We start from the raw sequence: 25,367 nt of genomic DNA on the forward strand, positions 1-25,367 counted from the left end.
ATTGTTTAGCATATGAAAAAAATCGGTACAATATTCATGCGGTATTACCAAAAATTTCTTGTCTATGACTCAACGAACTGAAAGTACACTGGTGCTGAAAAGCCCAGCATGGCTGCTGAACCCAGGCAATCAAAACTGCTGCACTGACAGGAAGATTACCGAAGCAAAAAAAAACTCCATTGCTTCCTGGGATTTTTGTTTTATTCTAATACCTTTTCTTTTCACTCACTAGCAAGAGAGGAAAACAAACACCAAGGATGTCTGTAATGTTTGGATCTCGCTAGACATTTGCTTTGCAAATTTATTTTTCTGCAGGAATTCACCCAGGCGTATTAGAATTAAATTGACAAATATTCTCTAGATAAGCCTGTAGCCAAACCCTGCAGTCAGATCTGAATATGTACTTATACACCCAGAGGAAGATGAATTCTGTCCATAAATATGCACCAGCAAGCATTAAGGTAAGGACACAGTGCTATCCCACAGCACATTTGGTGTTGCTTAGTATATGCAAAGGCTGTAAGCTGACCTCATCCTAAGCATTAAAAAGAAAAAAAGTCTTTTAAAACTTAATCTAAATGAAAAATGAGTCATGGAGTAGGGTAATGGAGGTTAGGGTACAAAGTGGTCGAACCTCACACCATGGCTTCCTGTTAATGTTGATGTGAGCCGATTTGTCCCGGCAGCAAAAAGCCAAATGTCTTATAGTGAAATTTAGGTTTCATTAAAAATGCTGTTTCCAGTATACCTACATTTAACTCATCTCAAGTAAAAATTGTGAGAAATATGACAGGGGGTTGTAACAACGCATTATGTAATAACATCACATTATGTAATAAATCATTTTCATCACATAATGTGGTGTAATGTGTGTGTGTGGGGGTGGCCAGATAGCATGTGACTCAGTGGGCTAACCCTGTGATCAGAAGGTCACCAGTTCAAGCCCAGCCTCAGCATGTCTGCAGGTCCTTGAGCAAGGCTTTTAACCCCCAGCTCCCTGGGTGCTGCTATGGGTGGCTGCCTTTGGGGGAGTCCTAAAAAGGATTTCCCCACAAAGATCAATACCGTATCAATTATTATTATTAAATCAGGTGTGCTGACAGGTAGGATTTTGGTGCACTATGTGCACATGTCAATGCAGCTGAACACACTTGAATTTGTGAATGTCAGGTAACTATTTTAGAGTAGGGCTAAGCTTCAGGCCTTACAGGAATGACATCATACAAATCCTGTTTGTTTTTAGTCTCATTTTCAAGGCTGTAACTTTGTGGTGCAGTGGCTATCCCAAGTGCAGATCTTCTTCTGTGAGCTTTGACTTTAAATTGTTGTCCCTGGTGCAGCTTGTTCACATATGGAGTACTGTGTCATAATTTTCAACAATGTTCTCTCTCATATAAAATAAGTGTTTTTATAATTTGATCTCTTTTAAACTCTAATTTCCTTCATGATTTATGTGGAATGAAACGCACAAAATCCCAAATGTTTTTTTCCAGCTGATATCCTGATGACTGGAAAAAAAACTCATTATGACTCACCCATGTGGCTGGCAGTGAGAATCGCTGTGATTTAGTGACTGCAACACTTAATGTGCTGTCTTCTGTTATCTGTCCCCAAGCACGTCATTGTGTGTGTCTTAATTACTACAGACAATAGATGTAAATGGCTTTCATTGTTATTCAGACTTTAAATTGAGCACTGCCTCAAAGTACAATAGTGGCATCGACTGGGCATGAAGTTTGATTATTATTATTTATTAAAAATATTGAAAATGAGCAGAGGTGTAAAACGACTGCTTTACCCCTTTGTAGATTAATAATAGTGTGTCATTTCTGTAAGGGGGGTGGGGGTAATGCACTCTGATGGTAATGCGCTCCCAGCAAGGCCAGGTATCCATGCAGGACTGCCTTTTGCATTTATGATCAGATTTAAGGGTCACAATGGCCACATATCCCATCCCTAAGCAACCCCCCCCCCCCCCAATTTGCTTATTGCAGCTGGGATAATGTCAGTTATTTGACAGCAAACCATTTTTAAAAATTAAAACAAAAAAAAGCTAAGTTATTTCAAAGAAAGGAGAAAGAGGATCAGAAATATGCTCAGCTATATACGAATTTGGTAAAGATCCAGTTCCTAAAACCTCCAAGGGTATTGGTACACTACTAAAGAGCAGGATAACCACCAGATTAATTCCCATTAAACTTTTGATCAGTGACCTTCATTACAGCCTATACAGCACAACGCCTTTATTAAGTTGCAGTAATTTTCACATATCCTAGTAAATTGCTTGGCCAATTTCCTGTGAATGTTGGGGTGGGAGGACAGAAACTTTACATTTAATATGTTTTCATTACTAGGAGGTTTATGATATGCTAATCATTTAAACCTGCCAGCAAGCAGTATTCACCGGAGAGATGTTTATCACTGAATAAATGAGCACATTATACAACAACATACAAAGACATGTTGATTTAGAAACTATTTACCTGCTAACGGGTAGTATAATATATTTGCTGACTACCAAACACAAATTCTAAAGTAAAATTACTTGTTTTTCAAGGAGGGTTGTATTTACATCTCTAATAGCTTCTTAATTGAGGTCAATCGCAGTCAAACGCTTGCAAACACTCTGAATAGCAGCCAAGCAAAAGTATTCCAGCTTCTTCAAAAACTAATACGGAAAGTGATGTTTTGTCTATGCAGTACGAAATGAGACCCTGGCATCAGGGAGGGATTAACTTATCTGGCGGCCCAAGGCTGGCATCAGCACGGACGTTCAGGTGTTGCCGATTTAACTAACAGTTCCATTTTTCCTGAGGTGGGGTGGGGCTCTGATTGTGCTGGGGCCTTGGGCTATAGCCTAGGACAGCCTATGCATTAATCCCCCCCCCCCCCCCCCTGCCAGGCATATCTGAATATGAGGAGTAATTTCCCACCCTAAATCCAGGGTGGCATGGCCTGGTAGCAGAACTCCACAGGCAAATAGGAGATTTGAGTAATGTATGTCAATACACATCTATTGTGACTGGGAGATAATACACTACAACAGACTGTAAGAAGAGGGAAGTAGGACATCCAGTCATTACTGAACATATGTATTGGGCATGGTTTTAAATATCAAGGCAGTTTACCCTGTCAATAGCAGCAGCGTTTGCCACCTCTAAAATGGCACATGTGGGTGAGGGCCCCTGGTGGCCACAAACGGTCACTACACTAAATATTAAATAAACGATCCTTATTTTGTAGGTGCTGAAGCAGCATCTAATGATAACCAGCTGGCTGGCTATGATCTTATAAATGCACTCGCTATTGATTATTGAAATGTCCGGAAATGGCCGCCCCCTGCCTGTCAGTGCATTTGGTCTCCCGAGGAGTCCGGTAAGTAGCGTGCAAGAAAGAATCCCTGCAGTGACGCTGCGTACAGGGGAGCTGACTACCAGGCAAGTATCAGGGTTATCGATTAGCTGTAGCAGTTTGGTGACACACACTGGGAGTTTCTGCGGTGGACAGGTCTAAGACTGAATCTAGTTCCTGGGCAGGAAAAGAGAGAATCAAACGAGTAGCACTGGGGAAAGTGTACAGTGGACTAGCTTCAGATCACAGTCATTAGCAATGCTTATGTACTTGGCGGCTTGGCAATGGAACGGTGAAGAGCTGTACATGTTGACGGCAAGACGGTGATTAGTTAACAATATAGCTGACAGGTAATGATGCGGGAAATGGCTGAGAGAGAAGGAGCCGTAAAGGAAGATTAATTTAGTTCAGTGTTTCCCAGTCCGGTCCTCGGGGAACCCCAGGCAATCCGTGGTTTTGCTCAGAGAAAATTTGCACTGTCTGTGAGGGAGCAAAAACGCAGACTATCTGGGGTCCCCAAGGATCAGGTTAGGGAAACGCTGATCTAACAACTTTATTGTTATGGATTCATAGTCACATCCAGTGGAGCGAACAGCCATGAACAGATCTGAGAAGGTGAAGAGCAGGTTAGGGTGCTTTTTGGAAATGCCATCCTTATGCATTATCAAACTCAGAGATTAATGCTACTAACAACATGCAATACATCACTGAGCTTCCAATTCCTTGGCTAAATGTCCCTGAATAATAGGAAAAAATGATCATTTCATATACAAAGTACTATCCCATTTTCTGTGTCTTGACCTTTTAAAGGCTCGTAATGATGAATTGGGCAAACAAGGTTCCTTCTTCTTTACTATGTCTTTTTTCTTCATAGCTATTTGTCAACAAAAGATGCAGAACTTCATGGTGTCGGGATGTCAGGACAGGAGGTGACATTATTTTAAACAGGGAAATATAACTCAATTTCTCTTCTGCTAGCTAGTCTTTCTGAATTTTCACTCCAGTGTGAGAGACTATTAATGCATAGCTCACTGTGTCCACCCCAAAAACCACATGAAAGATATGTCAAAACAATGCTTAGAAGTTTTCCCAAAATATTTCTGTAAACATTAAAGGTCTTTAAACGATAGTATCAAATAGAACATTCATTCATTCATTCATTTGTTCATTTTGCTTTTGAGTGTGACACTGTGACCTAGAGGAACTGTATGGGAAAATCTGAAAACAAGCACTGTCTTTATAATTCCCTGCTGTGTCCTATTGTCCATTACCCTTGTGGTATATTCACTGTATGTTCATTATTATATAGGAATCAGCTGACAGTCACATATTTCATCCAGTGCTTTCGGACTGGTGTAAAAGCAGAGAAACAGCCGGCTAGTAGATTTTCCTCCCCCACAGAGCAGCTTTCATGCTTAAACTACTTCCTCCACAGTACAGTTCATTTATTTTGTTTGATAAGAAGAGAGACACAGAGTTAAGGCACACAGGGTTAAAAGGTGCAAGATGACAGGGCTACACCATCCTGATTTTAGTGTATGAGTAATAATGTTATTTTTCCAAGCTGCCATATTGTGAAACCTTGATGTCCGTCTGTCCTTCTATCCATCCATCTTCCCCTTATCAGTTGAAGTTAGCAGGGTGTTCTTTATATGTGTATTAATAATCATGCCTTAAATTTAAATGATAGAGGATTTTTTTTTATATGTGAACACCAATTTATCCTTATTTATCACTAACGTTAGCCTAGGTACAGTAATTGGTGAATTTTATCCTTTGTAATTTGCCTGTTCATACAATGTATCCATTCACCCACTTTCCATAAGCACTCATCCACTTCAGAGGCACTGAGAGTGTACAGCACAGGTCCTGGAGAGCTACTATCCAGTAGGTTTTCTATTCTACCTGGCTTCTGATGAGCCACACCTGTTCCTGGTATTTACCCAGTCTCCAGGACTGGAGTTGGAGACCCCTGGTGTAGAGCCTATCTCTGGGGGGTGCAGGGCACAAAGTGGGGTCACACAATGGACAGGATACTAGTCCACCATACATCACAAGGCACAAACAAACAATCACACACTATGAGCAATCCAGAGACGCAAGTAAACACAGTCTTGGGTTGCATTGGGGGTAAGCAAAATACTTAAGGAAAACTTGGACAGACAAGGGGAACATATGCAAATTACACACACAGATAAGAGGCAGGATTCTACCCCCCCCAGCCCTGGAAACATGAACATACAATAGCGTCCACTAAGACTGATAACTGCCCTCAAACTGTTATGCTGCGGCAGGAAAAAGGGGACGATCCACTTATGGCTCCAAGACAAAGGCCATTAATTAAAACAAAATGGATCACACTAACAAAAACAACAAGCATCAAGAACAGGCAAGGGGACAGAGCTTCCAATACACAGTAGGGCTGCCGCTAACGACTGTTTTTCTATTGATTAATCTATCGACTTCTGTATGAATTAATCGATTAATCGAAACGATTAATTTTCCTCCAGATAATCAGCTTGACCATTTAGTTTAAGGTAATTCACAAGAAGAAACTGTAAGCCATTACAGGGCTTTAGATAATGTTTTCGGCACTATTATGAAAATATATATGAACATAATTTTCACCCACAATCCAAGATTAGCAGTATGCCTAAAAATATTAATGAAATGCATATTGTGATGCCCAAAAGTTAGCAATCTGTATAAATTTTGTGTATCCTCATGCTTAATAAATTCGGTTAGTGGAGCACGCCACATGCAACACAAGCACTGAAGGGACAGATCAGCAGCCACAATATCTTTTAAAAGAGGATATACTGTGGCGGTACTTTTGCAGATTAAAGTCTGACACTTTTTTTGTAAATATGGTTTTAATTTTTATTTCAGTTCGCGAATTATTTCCTTTTATTTAGTTCCGTTTTCGTTTACGATAATGACACTGGTCCCAAAAAGTCCAACATCCAGAAACACACACGCTGGCACCTTCAATCAACGTAGAATAAGCCCAGATAATGAATTGAAACGTTAATTAGAAATCATAAAGGTAATTTTATAAATATTTTTAAAAACGATGCGTCGATTTAAAATATTAATGTCAATGCATTTTTAGCATCGACATCATTAACTACGTCGACTAATTGCGGCAGCCCGAATCCACAGTAACACAAACCTAATAACTGACTGGAGAAGAGATCAGGGCAGGCACTTAGATACACATAGAAAACTGAAGCAAACAAGGAACAGGTCTAAGACATAATCTGTTAACTAATCAACTGAGGTAGACATCTGAGGTATATTTCTGCATATTTTTAACATATAAACACAACAACAAACTCTGCCTCATGATTCCTAAGACTGGACTAGATAAGCACTTATGGAAACTGGATTAATTATATATGAATCATGTTTAATTAAAATCAAATATTCAGCGTCTGGAAAATGAGCATTCCCACGCCTTGAGCAATGCGTGTCGAGTTAATTCATCACTAAAATGACGACAATTTGAATAAATAAAAGTCCATGCAAATTCCATTCTCCGTTTAGGTGTTTTGACAGTGGTGAGGCTGCACTTTCGAAGATGAGGCATCGCCAAGGAGTCCTGTAATCACGGAGAAATGAGCCGGGCACAAGACCGCCATTATCCCTGCCTGTCTCTACTGTGCCCCCTCAGTAGCCGGGCTGTAAATCTCCCCTCCTCTTCTTAATAAGACAGTGTTAGGTGCTAAAACATTTCCACAGCGGTGCAAAGCCTCTAATAATTGGATATATAACAAGATTGAAGAGCCAGCTTGTTAGCAGGCCTGACATTAATAGTCATCCCCCACCCCCCCATCTAAGTGAACCTATTTGATTTATGCTGCGTGCTATTAGCCACTGAATCAGGAGGGTTCCATCGCAAAATGCCCGAATGACTGAACCCTAGCTTGCCAGAGTCAAAACACCCGTGGTATTATAATTGTGACCCTACTTACAGCTATAAGAGATATGACCCTTTATTCATTGAATTTGCAAAAAGACTTTCCTCGTCTGCTACTGCCAATGTCACAGGCATTGATTTTCAGCTCTGCCAACAGGTGTAGTTTCCAGGTCCCAGGACCAGGCGTTGAATGGGAGAAAAGTTGAGCCAGAACGAAATTCTCCAAAACAGGACATCAAAATCTCAAGAAGTCAGGTGACCTGATGTAGCTTAAACAAATTTTATTACTGTAAGCTACTAAACAGACAAATATAAAGGATACAGGACAGAAATAATATTCTGTTCGCTCCCGTTTTTCCATCTCACAACAGAAAGAACCAGTGAATGTGCTACGTCAAAATGCAGAGCTGTTATAACACAAGACCTCCAGCAGGAGGTGATAGAGCTCCTGAAGAGAGTGCATAGAGAATAGCCCTGAATTAATTAGCAGGAGCTGTGTGTGCATGTATGTACAGTACTGTGCAAAGCAGTCAAGAGAAATGTGCAAAGCTGTATTTCTGGGTAGTAAGTGCAGTTTTTCTCAGAACAAAAACAAAACAGTTTAGCATTAGAACGTATGTAAATTAAGAATAACATAATAAAGACTAGTAAGAATCTCTTCTGTTCTCCAAAAAGTCACTGATATCTGGTTGGATGGCTAGATGAACACCGCTTCAGTTCCCAAACCTCTCCTCAGGGCCACCCCAGCCATTCCATGTATTTATTAAATTACACCACCAACTCACTTAATTTATTAATTTAATTAGTTTAAAAAGTTAATGAGATATTGATTAGCTACATAAGGTCTACTAGTGGTTGAGCCTGAAAATGCTTGACTGTAGTGAATGGTTGCAAATACTGGGGTGATTTTCGCAGAAGTTCTGAAATGGCCAAACTCACTCTGACAGGCGTCATATCATGCCTTTAAACCAATGTAAAGATCATTTAAACATCATTTTCTTTGGCTGCCTAAGCCTTATGCACAGTAATGTATCTCACCACAGTTGTACTGTAAAATGTTTTTTTTTTCTCTCTGTCTCCATATGGTTGCTTAGTATATTCAAATCTTTACAAACAAAATTGAGAATCTCAGCCCTACCCCAGTTTTTTTTTGTTCTATTATGTTAAAATTGGTTACATTTTATTACCAATTCCACCTTTTATTTCTCCCGTAATTCTGTCAATACATTAAGTACCTGGTTCTGACTCACTGCAGTGGGACATGTTTGGTGACCTACAGCAGAACCCCCTGTCTTTACGCATTGTTCTACCTGTCCTTGCACAATTTCAAATTGATTTACATGCAGACTAACAAATGGGTGAGCTTGGTTCCTGTCCAGATATTGACGTCAACAAAGTAGTTAGATGTGTTAACACCAGGTTCTGAAGTGGGTTAAACCCACCTGGACTTCGATGGCTCTGGATTCCCTACCTCCTGTATAATGTGAATAATACTATCTTGCTCTTTTTGTAAGATTCATCGTTTAGTTTAATTGCTACCTTCTCCATTGTTCACAATTTTATGAGTTCCTTCTTTTCTGTCTAACAAGGCTAATCTACAAAAAAACTGCAGGTGGCCAGATATTGATTCAGAAAGTGCACCCAAAAATCGAAAAAGACCTTCAAAGGCAATTAATTAATTTCTAAAGATTGCTTTTGGGTTGAAAATGAGTCTTCTATTGCTTGCCATGAATCTGCAACCATGATTAATCGCCTGATTTAATTTAACAAGCCATAAAATTAATATTTCATTATTCAGTGATGTAGGTGCACTGAAAAGCATAAACAACATCAGGCCAGGTCAGGTTAGGGAGCATGCACTGGTACAGCACATTGCCACGCCCACCACATGATGAAACAACTCGGGATTCTGGTTGGTGACCCCCCAGGCTGACACACAGTCCGCTCGCACCCTCCAGACATGACAATCTGTCACATCCAGGTGTTACTTGGGCATCCTCTTGGTCTGGTCTGACTGCTCAGGTCCCCAACCATGTGGATCCTGTGAGCCGGATCACCCTTAGGGATACAGTATGTGCCTCCTGGCCATAGTGTTGTAACTGATGCTCCTTCACAATGCAGGTTATATGGCTCAATCGGGACTCCCTGAGCAACCACTCCTTTAAGACAACGTCAAAACAGTAGTACCCATGGATTCTCTGAAGAGATACAGTCCCAGTCGGAGTCCAGTCTTTGTCTCAGGTCACCCGTTAGCGTCCATGTTTCGCAGCCATACAGCCTGACTGGGAGCACCAGGGTATTCCACGAAGCAGGATTAAGGGAAAGTCTGACTTATTTCGACAAGTGTGACTCATTTAAGTGGGAGTTCCATTCCATCAACGTGTCTTAAATTAATCCTTGATGAGTTACCATGGTAACTTACACGAGTTAACAAATCTGCTCCAGACCAGGTTAACTGTCTCGCTTAGTTAAGCGTTGTCTCCAAGAACGTGGGAACAGATTCCCAAAAGATCATTCCGTCGGATGAAATTCCACACTCTCACTACTCATGTCAAGTAATAAATATACTGTACCACCATGCCACTGTACTGGGCACTTGTAACATTTACATAACTTATGCATTTAGTCTGTCTGCCAAGTCAACTTCCTGGCTTTATTTATGGCCACAGTATTGCCTGTTTAGCGAATATATCTTTGTATTCTTCATACAGCTCCATCAGCAGCGTTTGTTCTGCAGCGGAAAAAAACACCGCTCTTGTTTTACATGCTTTCTGACTCATTTGATCGATCTTTGAGGCTGACTTTTCAGAAAAGTCTGGCTTTCTTTAGCTTCTTTCATGGAATACCCCACTTCAAAGATATTGGGACAACCACACACCCCTTTCGAACAACCTCATGACCCCCTATGCTCTTCCAATCCATCTACTGACTTCATAGGAAAAGTCACCAGAGACATGTATGTTGCTGCCTGGTAAGAAGCTGACACTCTCTCCACAGTCAGATACACTGCTAACACCTGTACTCAAGAGGTCATTAAAGGCCCGGGTCTTAGTTTTGATCCAGGACACTCACAGACCCAGACACTCCGACTCCACCCTCAGTCTTTCAAGAGCCCCGATCAGAGCCTTCATTGACTCCACGAAGATCACAGCATTGTCAGCTAAGTGAAGATTGGTAAATTTTTCCTTACCAACAGATGCCCTATAGCCGCTGGACCCAACAACCCTGCCCAGCACCCAGTCCATGCAAGCAAGAACACACACCTGAGGAATCCCAGAATTCACCTGGAAGAACACAGAGATTCTGCCTCCACTTTGCACAGCACTCAAAGTACTGGTGTACAGGCCGGCCATGATGTCCAGCAACTTCGGGGAGTTGCCACAAAGTCTCAGGATGTCCTACAGGGTGGCTCGATCAAATGAGTTTAAAGCTTTATTAAAATCAGCAAAGGCTGCAAGGAAACCCTGCCAATAATATGTTTGTGCTTCATGAGAACCTTCAGTGCCAGGATACGGTCAATGGTCATTTTCTTGTGTGTTTTTTGGATGTAAAACTGGGAGGGGAGCAAGTGATCACAAATCCTGTTGAGGATGACCCTAGCAAGGATCTTGCCCAGCACAGAGAGCAGTTTTATCCCCTTGTAGATGTCACAATCCAGGTCATCACCTGGCCCCGGACTACCAAATGGAAGCAAAGATTGCCTGTAACTCCAGAAGGACAGCTGTACCACCAGACTGAAGAATTTCATCCTGGATACCACAGATCCGTGTGGCTTTCTGTACACTAAACCGGTTTACCGCCTGTGCAGTTGTTGGAGGTGTTAGCTGTTTTGTCAGATGATTTTGGGACCAGTCAGTACCCGTCATGTCAGTCCTCAACAGCACACAAGTCTTGGTCTTGTCTTGGTCTCGATACCCTCAGGTCTTGGTAGTGTCTTGGTCTTGGTTTAGGCGGTCTTGACTACAAGTCTACCTCATACCCATTCTTCTCAGTTCTTGGTACAGACCAGAGTTTCCATCAATCTATGAGAATTCACAAACTGGGCACATCTGTAGGCCCTGTAGCAGCCTCCAGAATCTTCTCACAAGGGTGTGATTGATCTCCTTCACCGCACCACCTGTTTTGGAGTAGAAAGTCCAATGATGTGGCTCAGGGCACTGGAACCAGCATCCAGCGACCCGCAGACCCCGATCATTTGCAAAGTCAAGAAACAGGGAGTCACTTTCGCCGCGTTCGTCAGAACCATGGGGAGTCCTCATAGCCAGCCTGTTAATGCCAGTAGCTGCTCTGAAGACATAAACAAAGTGCTGGAGTCTATTTGCATGGGCCAGCTATTACATATATTATACCTAAAGTGTGCAGCATGAGATGAGACCTTCCAGAGGAAATCATATGCCCTGTATATACAGGAGATGGTGCAGGACATCAAAACACTGGAAACAGAATGTCAACCTGCAGGAAGAAGCCATCACCTACAGTAGCTGAGGTCCATTGTTGTGCAGGGCCAACAACAACAACAACAACAATAAATAATAATAATAATAAAATACCTATTAAAATGTTAGTGAGCCATATAAAAATGTGTACAATGAACAAAGGACTTAAGGACTTTATTAAATATATTTAATAATAGTAAAATAGATTCCTTCAGATTAGATTCAACTTAATTGTGATTGCACTTAGTACAAGTACTTAGGCAAAGAAATGCAGTTTGCCGTCTAGACTAAATGTGCAAAATAGCAAAATAGTGTTAAAAACAACTGTACAATATACAGTATACATGTCCATCCATCCATCCATCCATCCATCCATCTTCTGTACCTGCTTGTTCTGTTCAGGGTGACAGAGGTCCAGAACCTTACCCGGAAGCACACACCATTCACACCTGTGGAGTTTTTGGACTGTGGGGGGAAACCGCACTACCTGGAGGAAATAATACGTACATGTGTAATAAAACATACATCTACACATACAGTGGTATACACAGTTAGTGGTGGGGACAGCTAACTGAAAAATTAGCTCTGATAACCGCTAATCTGCTAACTCCAAAGTTTAATCTGATGACGTCAAACTGATAAGCCACTAAAAATGTAGTGGAAGCTAATGATAACCACTAACCACTAGCTTTTATTATATGAATTTAGCTTCAGTTTCTGAAACCCTTAAAAACAGGGGTTAGAGGGCTAAAATTTCAACCCTTTTAGTACTGAAGTCCCTTCTGTCAGACTAGAGTGATTACCAGGGGATATTTACAACTTACCCAATTGGGTATTGTTGGATTTTTTAGAGTCTCTGGAATAATACTGCATTAATAATACCTTTGTCAGAGAAGCCCTATTTTGCACCTGGCCCACACTGCCATTTTGCCTTCACTGAACCTTAAATCCGACAAGTTATCCGGCTAAGCAAGAAATCCAGCTTTGTGATACAGGCCCCTGTTCTCTGCTCAGTTGAGGGTATCCCAGTTTAAATTGACTTTATCTTCATTCACTCACATTTAACCCATCTTGTGTTTACATGCAGTCAGCCAATAGCGTGTCAGATAGACTGCTGCAGACACGCTCACAACAAACAGGAACAAATATGTATCATTTAGAGTTTACAAATGTTTTTGACTGTAAAACTTTATTCATTTCACCTGAGAAAAAAATGTTAGCGGATTTACAGGTAGCGGAACTAAATTTAGAAGAAACTAATTGGTATGCTAATAGTTTTCAATGTTAGTGGAAATGATAATTCACTAATTAGTGGTTAGCAGATTCATGTAACCCTGCCCATCACTGTACATGGTATACATGGTGTGGTATAATTAGTATATACAACATCTGTGATTGTAATACAGAACAATGAGAGCTCAGTACAATGTATCAATACACAATATATGTATAAATACAGTGTATTTAAATAATTATGAAGTGGCAGGGGGGTTATGGGCAGGTTACAGGTGAAGATTACCAGTGGTGTTGAGAGCTCAGCAGGGGAGACAGCTGTGGGGAAGACAGTGTTCTTCAGCCTGCTAGTGTGGGAGCAGATACAAACACCAGTGCAGTTGTTTAAAAATGCCAGTAATGATGCTCCATTTGGAATTATCAAGAAAATGTTTGCCAGTTGAAAGCTAAGCAGGGACTTCTGAGAGATGCATATCAGCTTTTACCTACAGATGATATATTTAAACAAGCTTGGCATTTTAATCTGTCATGGTGTGGTCTTCACTTTCGCATTAAGAATTTAAATTCTTGAACATCGAGAGCCTAATGAATTCCTACTGACTTCTTCAGTAGTAGTGTCAGGCACAAGAACATTCCGTAATTTTCTGCGATGAGGTTGCAGTTATAACGCGCAGTAACGGAGACATTGATATTGGAATTCAGATCTATGCCTTGACTTAAAGCCTCGTAACACATCACTAAGGCTGATCCCATTGCCATTGTGTGGTTTTCCAGTCTGACAGTTTGAGAGTGATTCTATCTTCCCAGGCACTTGGACGACTTCTTAGCAAGACACACAGCCATCTAACTTTAATACGGGGTGATCCTGTGCGACTATCCTGTGCAGTGAGAGATAATTATAAATGTCATCAGTATACTTGACTTGCTGGTGGCTGGTTTGGAATATAAAGTGGGGGCCATCTGAGCTCCTTCCTTTATTTATTTACCATTACCCAGACAGAGGCCCCTAAGTCCCCCTCCATCTGGCTCAGTTCACTAAACCTACATGCTCTCCATTCTTCTTTGATCATGTTTTGATCGAGATGCAGAGAAAGAAACCAAGTCTCTAGTCTCAATGCTTATATACGAAAGGTCACCATGGTTAAGCTGGGCACTGGATCCTGCTGCCTGTAAATATGGACAACTGCAGTTTTTTGAATATTTTTTACACACAGTAGCAGTGCTTCAAAGCTCTGTGTTATTATCCCACTAAAATTACTGTAGGTTCTTTACCAACTGGACTTTCTCTCAAGAAAAAGACATTACTGTTCTTGTAATACCCATTTTCTACTGAAATAAAACATGTAAATAATTGTTGCCACAGTGATGATGACAGACGTTTATGGAGTTTGGCTGTAATAATGAACATGTTCTTAGTCATGTGTCCTGTCCTTCAGTTTATATGAAATTCTTGTTTAATCTTATCCCCAATGTTTCCAGACCTTGACACAGTTAGAATTTTCTATCAGAATGTACAGCATAAGCTATGCAGAAAGATCAGTTTGTGCCCTATACCCCGTATCATGCCCTGAACATTGTGATCACGGCTTTTATGTGGGTGTAGGGAAAAATAATGACAGTTCCTAGGCCTTATGAACAAGGCGAATGACCAGATTGACCCTAAAAACCACAGCCAAATCTTCAAAGCCTGATATGGCTTGCAGACCACCTGTTAGTGTAGATTTTTTACTGCTCAGATGCCTTCTGGAGAAGTTTTACCTCTGTTATAGTATGAGACCAAGATGATGGGATCAGCACCTTTGTTACAGGGAACAGACTTACTATAATGTAGCTAAAAGCCATTTTTGTTTTAAAATAGACAAAAAAACAAACAAACTGAGCTGCACACGAATGGTTCTATTAAATATTAAATTACAAATTTTCAAAAATATGTATTCATTTGTTTGTTTGTTGGTCTGTCAACCTACCTAAGGAAATTCCACAGAGATAGGTTGCAACCATTTCAGAACAGCTGTTCTATCCCATTTGAAGACCCACACATCCCATAATTTAACTGGCTTTCCATCAGTGAGCCTACATTCACCTACATCACATGCGCATGAATTATTTTCCCGTAGCACTTAAACGTGAATTCCTTCAGGGGGTCAGAATCAATTATGGGGTTACAATTTTTATTCCTCCTTTTTGAACAGATAACGGAATAATTTTTTCCTCATATAGCCCAAAAATGCTGTTTACTCTGCCGGCTGTCTGAAGGAGTCGTGCCAGGTAAACAGGGACTGTTCATTCATTATGAGGCTCGGGCTGTCTCTATCTGTACCCAAATCCATTTGTCGCCACGGACACAGGGAAAGGCAAGTTGTCCGATGGCATCACACTTATTCTGAGCTCTGGGGCTTGTTCCTTTCATGCTTCTCACTGGTAGGTGCTCTTGTAGACCTTTAAAGTGGACTGTGACCTGTTTCCTCTTTTGCTGATGCTGCATGCCCAAGACACTACTGGTCAACCCATTAGGTGACATAGGTGACCAGCCAGGGCGCCGGTTTCTGAGGGGAGCCAATTTCACTTTGTCTCGGATTGAGGGCGCTGGCAGAGAAGTTTGCCTAGGCGGCCATATGGCTTCCATCGCTACTGACTGAAGATAATGGTCTGTTTGTGATGACAGTTTGTACCTCATCACTGATGTTTTACCTGGACACATTCTGTGCATTATTGTGACAATTAAATGTAATATGTCAAAATGTAAATAGCTCACAAAAATGTGAAAATTAAAATGATGAATTTTATGTCTTTCTGCCACCCCTATTTGCTTATTTTAATGACTGTTGTAGTAAAGAATCTCTAGATATGATAACGCTGCATGTATCAAATAGCTTTTTGCTCTTTTCCATGTGAAACATTTCTTTGCATCTATAAAACGAGCCAAAATGAAATGCATGCGCTTTGAAATTGCTTGTATTGATCCAGCCGGAGCAGTTTCTCCGTGTTTAAGTCAGCAGAGAAGGGAATGGAGAGGAGCAGTAACAATCAATTCTATGTTACAGGCCGAGTCAAAGAACCATTAATGCCAGAACACTTAAGGCAAGAGTTACCACTTCTGACCTATGGATGGCAGTAGAGGATCTTGAACAAAGTCAGGCAGTCAAGGTCAGAATAAAGTGTATCAACTGGTTGAGATTATTTGCAACAAAAACAAACAAAACATATATAGGATTGTTTTGAGACATTTAAGGTATTTAAGCTGTGCTAAATGGGGGTAATCTGACTACAGAAAGAAGGGCGTGGGCTGAGGACACCAGCTTCTGCTTATGATTTCATATTTTGAAAACACCAACTAGCAAAAGATGTACTGTATCTTAGTTAGAAATACCCCCACAACACCAATAATAACCAGAGGAGATCCCAAAAAACAGCTGAATGACTTTCCGCAATGGTCAAATTCAGAGATGGACATTTCATAAAGGTTCAGAAAGTACAAATCCAGTCAAGATTTTGTTTCAACCAACCAGTTGAGTATAAAGAGTCGCAGTCACAGAGTACTCAACTGGTTGGTTGAAACAAAATCTTGGTCTGGATTTGTACTTTCTTGACCTGAACTTTCCACCTCTGGGTAAATTTCAATTATATGCCTGTGGTTTTACTAGCAGCAGACCACCAGAGGGTTAAAAACTGACATCCCAGGTGGTCCATATGAGTTTGAATTCTTTTAAAATTACATTGCAGCTTAATGAATACTTATGCAGCTTAATTAATACTTAATTATACTCAAAAAATAAAAGCATATGAATATTGGCAAACTGACAAACAATTATAAATGACATGCCAACTGTACAGAGAGGAGGATAATGAAACATGAGGCATAACATTTATGTATTTTCCTAAATGAATTTGTTGAAGTGCTGGCGAAAAGGAGCAGTAGGTTAAAATAGGCCGTCCAATGCAATGAATGAAAACCAATAGAGCGTTGGAAATAAGCAAGCGCTCCGCCATTCCTGCCTTTCTTTCTGGGCTCTGAACAGCCTCACGACACACATCCCCATTTGAAATGTCCCAGCTCCTACTGGTGCTGGACAAAAGAAGGCCAGAAACCATCAAGCAAGCCCCTATAATGTCGGTAACAAATCCCCTCTGTTCTGCCCCACTGTCCTTTAAAGCTTTGTCCATATTCACCAGACCAAGACAGCTATGTCTTATTGGAACAGGTTTTGACTTTTGACCCTTTGATCTGTCCAATGGCTCATGTACCAAAACCTTGCTGACCCAACCTCATGATAACATTTGTTACTTTTTAGATTATGTCATACAAAATATTCAAATAAGAACAATTAAGGATAAAAATAAAGGAAGGGCATCCTAATTCTGGACTGAATTAGCCAGCTGTTACGTAAGCAGAGCAATAATTCCACCATTTACAGACGTGAGCAGGGGACAATGCCAGACTTGCAGCCTCTGATGCAGAGCTCTGGAGTAGCACAGTGTCCCCAAAAATGTGCCTGCATTTTATCTGAGAGAACGTGTCTAGAAGGAAAGGTGTGTTTCTCTATGACACTGAGCGGAGGATTTCCAGTCAGGGTTGATTAGGGTACGATATGAATACGTGGATTTATTTACCATGTGCCGGGTAGCAGGGGTGTGGCTCGAATAGGATTAACTATATGAGGGTAATAGGGATTAAAATAATAATGTATTTTTGCTCTTTAAAGGGCAGATGTAGGTTGAATTTCATTTTTCCCTCATCCAGTAATTCTCCGGCTAGATGGAGCATTAAAGCAGACAGTATCCAGCGGTGTTTCCAGGGCTGACCATAGAGTTCCTCGCCCTGATTTCAGACCAGTGTCTTGCTGGTAATACGTAGCTGAACTTTCAAGCCCCCTATCTGCTGTTCGTTTCGGGATATAGATCGATCGATTATATGTTGGCAGATGTTATTTGGTGCAAAGAGGGAGTCCAGGTGGAGGTTTTATGTTGCTCTTTTACAATTATTTTATTTTCTATTATCCGTACCAGTATGTTCAAGATCAGTCAGATATGACTGCCATGCTCTCTAATTGATTTCTTAGAAAGGGACGTTTTCAGCAAATAAATAAAAATCTAGACCGTTAAGCTGGATGTCTGACAGGCAACGGCAATATATAAGCGAGTTAAGGGCTGTTTTACTCTGCTCATATTCAGAAAATGGTTTGGACAGAGTTCACATAAATAATGGAGAGGATCAGACAGAGAAGAAACAAAAAGAAACAGGAGCGACAGACGAAGGCGGTGGTTGGCGGAGCCTAGCGGAGGTCAAGCCCGCAAAGGCGGAAGGCCAGGCCAGATGCTGGTACGGTTTGTGCTCATTAACCAATCACGCAGCAGCGATGCAGTCAGAGTTCTGCGCCCGTCTTGTGTCGATGCCAGCAGCCGGTTTCGCTTTGTCTCTTCGGTATTAGATTTGGCAAGCCGTAACTGAACGGGCTTCAGCTAATTCCCTACTCAGTGCCAGCCAGCCCCCTGCCCTCCTCCACAACACATTCACAGTCGCCCTTTCCAACTGGGATCATGAGGACCCAGTCAGTAAACAGCACCAAGCTAAAGCAAACCAATGCATGACAATACATTCTGTACCCTGAACATGACGAACGTGTCTTTAGCAATGTGCATCTATCTGGCATGCCGTTTACATTGATTAACATCGCTTATATTGCATTCATTCATGTAGGACACACTTTTATGCAAAGCAACACACTCCTGATAGGGCGGGATCAACCAGTCCCTGGAGAAATTGGATTTAAGGGCCTTTCCCAAGGGCCCAACAGTGAAATTACTCGACCACAGGACTTTAACCGGCAAACTTCTGATCACAGGCTCCATGTCGTATGCTAATCAGTGATTGCTGTTATGTGTGTTAACGTATGTTACGGTGTCGAAATTCTTCTGGGTGCCCTGAGGCGCCTTGGATGTGGGAACATGCATATTTTTTCTGCGATGGACGGTGTGTTTCCCTGCCTTGTGTTCTGGGTTAGACTGAATCTTCTCCATGGCCTTGTAAGATTCTTGGAAGGTCAACTGATGAACATGTACATCTTTTAGGTGTTAGGCATTTCTTCTACTTCATCAGTTTCTTATTTTAATATGAGATGAGGGTGGCTCGTATTACATGGTCTTATGCACGCAGTAAAAGCCAAATGACAGAATCCAGCTGGAAAATGTTCAGACAAAACTCATCTCACTTAGAATTTTTCTGCATAGTTAAACCTGTTATGGCATCTGCTATGGCTCCGTTGCAATTCCTTGAAGCTGAGCTCAAGTTTAGGAGTGCACTGTAAACATTTTAAGCAATTACAGTGGAAAACATGACGTGCCAAAACTGCAGCAGATTCACGTCCAAATTAAGTTTCTAGGCACCAGATTCTCCTAGGCCGTTTACAGTGCTGTGGCAGTTGCATAATGGAACAAACATTTGGGTTGGCTCGTGTTCTGGCCAATCGGAGAATGGCAATACTCAAAAATGCAAAATAGGGAAAAATGTTGCATAGTCCCAGTGTGGCATGTGACTGATGTTGACAAAGATCTTTGTTTCTTGCACATTTAAATGCAGCACCTCTAGTTATGTTTTCAGATAATTCACTGGCTTTGATCCCAAGACGGGCTGACAAATTAGCACATGCATTTCAATGAAGCGGACTGGAAAAAACGCACAAAAGCACACCTTCAGCCACATTGAAAGTCTGTGTAATGACACCTTTTTAAAAAGCGTTTGAAGGCCTGAAACCCCCAGATACTGAACTCAGGACTGTATAATCATTATGTAACACATTATCATAAAATTATTATGGATTCACGGTCCCCATGTTACTTTATTTCTGTATTTCTGTAATAATTCTGTATTTCTCTTGATATCGATATAGTTATACATATCTATGATACAACAGACAACAACAATACTGTGACTTTTCAAAACTTTTCAGTATTAACGTAAATATTGTAATGTAATGTACATTTATATAGCAGGAAAGGAACACAAATGTATTAATTATTATTCAGTATTTCAGGCAGACTGTGAAAGGTTGGCACCCCTTCCTTGTGACTGTGGCTTCTGGGATGGGCTTCAGACCCCCACAACCCCGCATAAGATAAGCAGTATAGAAAATGGACTGATTGAGGGATATTTCATGCAGATTAATAGCCTGCAATTGTGTACAATCCCACCTTGTACCTACAATCCCAGCTATTAATGACACTATATTCTACATATCCCACATCTCTATTTTTACTTTTTATTTCTAAGGAGGTTATTAGGAGACCGGAGCAGATGGCCAGGTGTGATCTGTTCTGCGCTGATCTTCTCACCAATCATCTTCTCACACCACAAATGCCAAACGTGCTACCATCATCTCAAAACCGCAGCCTACTCAATAAACACGCTAAATATCACAAATACAGCAGACACTACCCTACAAATGCTGGTTTGTTCCCAAAAAATTGTGGAAATTTTCCACATTTTTATTTTACCAAAAGTTTTCCACTCTGTGTCCAACACAGAGCTCTGACCTCAATCCAGCAAAGCATAATTTGGTCAAATTAGAACAAAGAATTAGGACAAGGTCAAGACACTATTTAATGTGGTAGGTGTGCATATTAAAGCTTTATTAGAGTGGCAGAATTGTGTTTTCTACCAGAAATTTGTAAAAATGGTCTAGTTTTCAGAATTAGTTTTTAAGGCTAAAGCAAAGTCCAAAAATGTGCTGTTATATATGTTTGTGCCCAATACATATTTTAGATGCGTATTCTCTGATAGTGTGCATATTAAATCTAATGCTCAGTATGTCTTGTGTTTTCAGTGCTTGTGGCTTCAGAAAGTATGCTGCATATTATTTAAAATGTAAAAACATTAAGAATGGATGTCATCTGAGTAGCAGGACAGGCGTGTGAAGATCCGCCTTGTTTGTGTGGCTGTCATACCGGAATTTTCTTTTCTCTTGTTATTACTCGGAGTATAGCTGTAGCCCTTGTTATCATTTATGGTCCCTTTCATTTCATTGTCTCATTATGACAGTATTTCCCCATCCGGTCCTTGGGGACCCACAGCTGGTCCATGCTTTAGCTCCCTCTCAGCTCCTGTCAGACAGTCCTCACTGGTCTGTCTAGCAACGTGGACTGTTTGTCAGTCCCTGAGGACCGGATTGGAAAACACTGCGCTGTGATGATTTCAGATATGTCTGCGATCTTTTTGTAGTGCAACAGAAGGTAGAACAGGAAAATTCCCCCTTTCCATTACCCATTACCGATTTCCATTTCCATACATAATGACATTTCCTTATTATTTATTGTACAGATAACAAAACCAGACATCTGCACAAATTCTTCCTTGCAAAATCTTTGTAAAACTCTGTAAAGTCCTTTTGTGATATTTAAGTGCCCAACTTTCTATTACACCAGCATCTTCTGAAATCAGCTTCTGTATTGCTAAGGTGTAGTGAATCCCTGCTCAATGTAAAACTGAGTAACGTGTTTCTCTACAAATCCATATTTATTTAGTTTCTTCCTCCCAGCATCTGCCAAAAGAGAGTTTTTAAACGGATTTTAAACGTTGGGACCGACTCAAATCGTACTGAAAACTACAAACAATGAGTCACATCTATCTATCATCTATCTATCTATCTATCTATCTATCTATCTATCTATCTATCTATCTATCTATCTATCTATCTATCTATCTATCTATCTATCTATCTATCTATCTATCTATCTATCTATCTATCTATCTATCTATCTGCCTGCCTGCCTGCCTGCCTGCTTGTCTATTCGGTAATTAAACATCTACACAATACATACTGTAATGATATGTTGAAGTTACATTGATTCATTTCGCCTGCCCTTCGTTGGAGACAATACTATCACACATCTTACTTCCTGCTAATATCCATTGTGGTTATAATGTGATTATATAATAATGATAAATAGTCCATGCTATACCTCTGATACTTTTATTTATCTGCTGTCATTTGCTCTGTCTCCCTGTGCGTGCCAAGTTTTGTGAATGTTTAATGACAGATTAACCTGTGAACATAATCTGTGAAGTAAAAAAATATTAAACCTGTTAGACTGAACCTGCAGTTGAGGTCTGATTTAATTATTAGTCGGAGTTCACCAGACAATCCAAATGATCTTGTTGGCGTCCATCTGCAGATAACTTACTTTTTCCAGCAACAGATAGCTAATCTCCTAGCCCAGGCTGCTGTAGCTCTCCCTTGAGGTCCTTTCATCTTGTTCATCTTCTGTCATTAACACATTAATAATACATTATTGATGTTATTGAGATCTTTCATTTGAAGACAATGCTGTCAGTCTGAAGGGTTTTGGAAAAGGCAGACTTCTGAGCTGGCCAGGTGTCAGACTGAGGAAGGCGTATGACTCTGGCAGTCGGGTCCATAATTCACCTTCTGTGGGTGGGAGTGAAACAACCTAGGGTTGGATGAGAGCTGAATATCAAGCCTGAGTTTCCGTGAGGAAAGTGGCATTGTTTACATTGTCTACGACAGGAAGTGAGATCACTCATTCCGTTTGTTACTGATACCGACAGGTAGGTCATGACTAAAAACAGCATACAGCATTAATGCTATACTGAAAAATGGAATCTATGTATGCTACATTTGCATGCGAACAGTATAATCAAATGGCGCATATATAGCTACTTTTTGTTGGCTCGGTAGGTAGCACAGCTGCTTCATACCGCCAGGGTCTGGGGTTGGAATACCACATCCAGTCTGTGTGTAGAGTCTGCATGTGCTGCCCATGATGCAGATGTTTGCCGCTGCAGTATAACACCAGGCAGTTAGGCCAAGTAGTGTCTCTGAATTGCCCACTATGTGTGACCTCTGATGGACAGACATCCAGTCCATGGTCTGTCCCCGTGTTTTGTCTTATGTTGCCTGGGGTAGGCTCTAGCCTCTACCCCCCCCCACCCCAGATTAATTGGTTGGAAGAGGGAAAGATGCATAGAGGGGAGAATGGATAGATGCATATCAGGGGTGGGGATCCTGTGGTTCGCGAGCCGCATGTGGATCTCGCCGGTTCCTGTGCGGCTCAGTGGGCTATCGGTGTATCAGGGTCGACGCCCTGTCCTGTGTGTCCTATATGTCCCATGCTGTTCCCTCTTTTGTCATGTAGTCCCCCCTTAGTCACTAGTATGTGTGCTTTGTTCTGTGAATGTTTCTCTGCCTTTTTCTCATATTCTGGTCTCTGTATTACTTGTTTCCCTGTGTAGGTCTATTTTGTGCTTCAGTTTGCAGTGTTTCCCCCTTTTTATCCCTAACCCCGCATGGCGTTCATCTTGTTTCCCCCAAATAAACCCTTGTCTCTTGGAGTCAAACGTTGATTGCCGCCTGTTTTCCCCGCTTGCGCCATCTCGGGCCGCAACACATTGTCATCATTATTTTCTTGGTCAAATATGAGTTTTTTACTGTTTAAAATACATTTTGGATCAATCAAAATGCATTTGAATATTTAACAAAATTGCCAGTAAAGTTGGCAACATTTTTAATAAAAAATAATTATGTCTTCATGTGACTGAGAGACAAGTCATGCGCATATTTAGGCAGAAGTTTGTTAGCCAGGCTAGAAAACTGTGCCCACAGACAGAAATCCCAATGTCAAGCAAGCTGCACTGAAGCTAATGCCAATGTTTGGATCCACTTACGTCCGTGAATCTGTTTTTTCTAAACTAAAACAAGTGAAGTCAAAACATCGCTCTGTTCTTATTGACATATGTGAAAGACCTGCCTCCAGTGGCCACAACTGAGTACAAGCCAGACCTGAGAAGGACTGTGGAAAACAAAGACTGCCAGGTGTCCCACTGAGTAAACAGAGGTAAGAAACGATCTATGAAAACTGTAAGGCTATGCAGTGCAATTAGCCATGTGTAAAAACTGTAAGGCTATGCAGTGCAATTAGCCATGTGTAAAAACTGTAAGGCTATGCAGTGCAATTAGCCATGTGCTGCATCCATTTGTTGAGCGGCTCTTTGCAATACTGTGGGTTTTTTGGCTCTTAATGCTGGACTGGTTGGCCACCCCTGATCTACATTAATACAGGAGTTTACTACCTTGGCTTAAATGTGCCAAAGCAATGTCGGTAACATTTTCTATGAATGCCATGTCTATAATAATCTATAAACACAATCATAACAAGTTAAAATACATTCATAAAGCATAATAATCATGGCAGTAAATATTCATAAAAAGACATAACACATTATAGCTGTGTTTATTATGCATTATGAATGCTTTATAAAGCTCTCATCAATAATGCACTGTTGATACCTTCATAATGCAGTACAAAGCATCCTTAATTCTTATACTATCCATTATAATGCATTATGAAAGTATCTACAGTGCATTATAGAGGAGAGCTTCACTGGAGCTTATGTATTATAATCAACACTATAATGTCTTATGTCTGCAATAGAAGCTGCTGTAATGCCTTATTAATTCTTATACCAACCATTACAATGCATTATCGATGACAGCTTTAAGTAGCATTACCACAATGGTAATAATTATTGTTTTATTTTCAAAATGAAAATAAAAAAATGTACATTTAACTCTGCCATAAATTTGTTTAAGATGTATGTTGTGATGTATGTAAGGCGCAAGAATTAAACATCAGAATCAGAATTAGGTTTATTGGGCAAGTATATTCTCACATCCAGGAAATTTGTCTATGGTTGTCAGTGGCTTTCATGCATACAGCAGATACATATACATTTTAAACATGAATGGCCATATGATTCAGTTGGTATATATAATTTCCATGTGTGGTTGATGTCATGCATAAAGTTCATTCACTTCTGCATTACTGTACTAATTTTATACATATTTGAAACATATTTTAAAAGTTTCACAACAAAGAACTTTCTTCTTTTCCCTTCTATTGACTTGTATTGACAAATAGGTTGTAGATACACTGCACCTCAGGCAGTAAGTCTCAAACATTGCTGCTGACTAATTGTACCTCTGAGAGAAGCGTGACCCAAATAGCATTATTATTTTAACAAACAAACACAGGGAAGAAGGTTTCTTTCCATATTTAGGGATAATTAAATAGCAAATTTTCAAAACTTGCTCAGTCAATTTTTGGTTGTTTTTGAGACGAGACCACCTATGACCTACAGGCTAGCCTCCTCATTATATGATGAGAAAGTCCCCCGAAATGGTTATCCCTTACAGACATATCCATCCATATACCCTGTGGACTAAGAGAGCTTTGGAAATGTTCTCTGTAATTTCTATAGTAGTAGCATGCGGTGAACGATAAACATGACATGCAGAACCCTCATCTTTTTAAAGGAGCAGATCTTAAGAATGGTGTCAGCTTGCTGACAATGGCTGACCCCAGAACTAAATGGATTACAATAACTATGCACAATGGAAAAGCCATTTGTATTAAAC

Source organism: Paramormyrops kingsleyae, chromosome 16 (genome assembly GCF_048594095.1).
Source record: "Paramormyrops kingsleyae isolate MSU_618 chromosome 16, PKINGS_0.4, whole genome shotgun sequence".
NCBI lineage: Eukaryota > Metazoa > Chordata > Actinopteri > Osteoglossiformes > Mormyridae > Paramormyrops > Paramormyrops kingsleyae.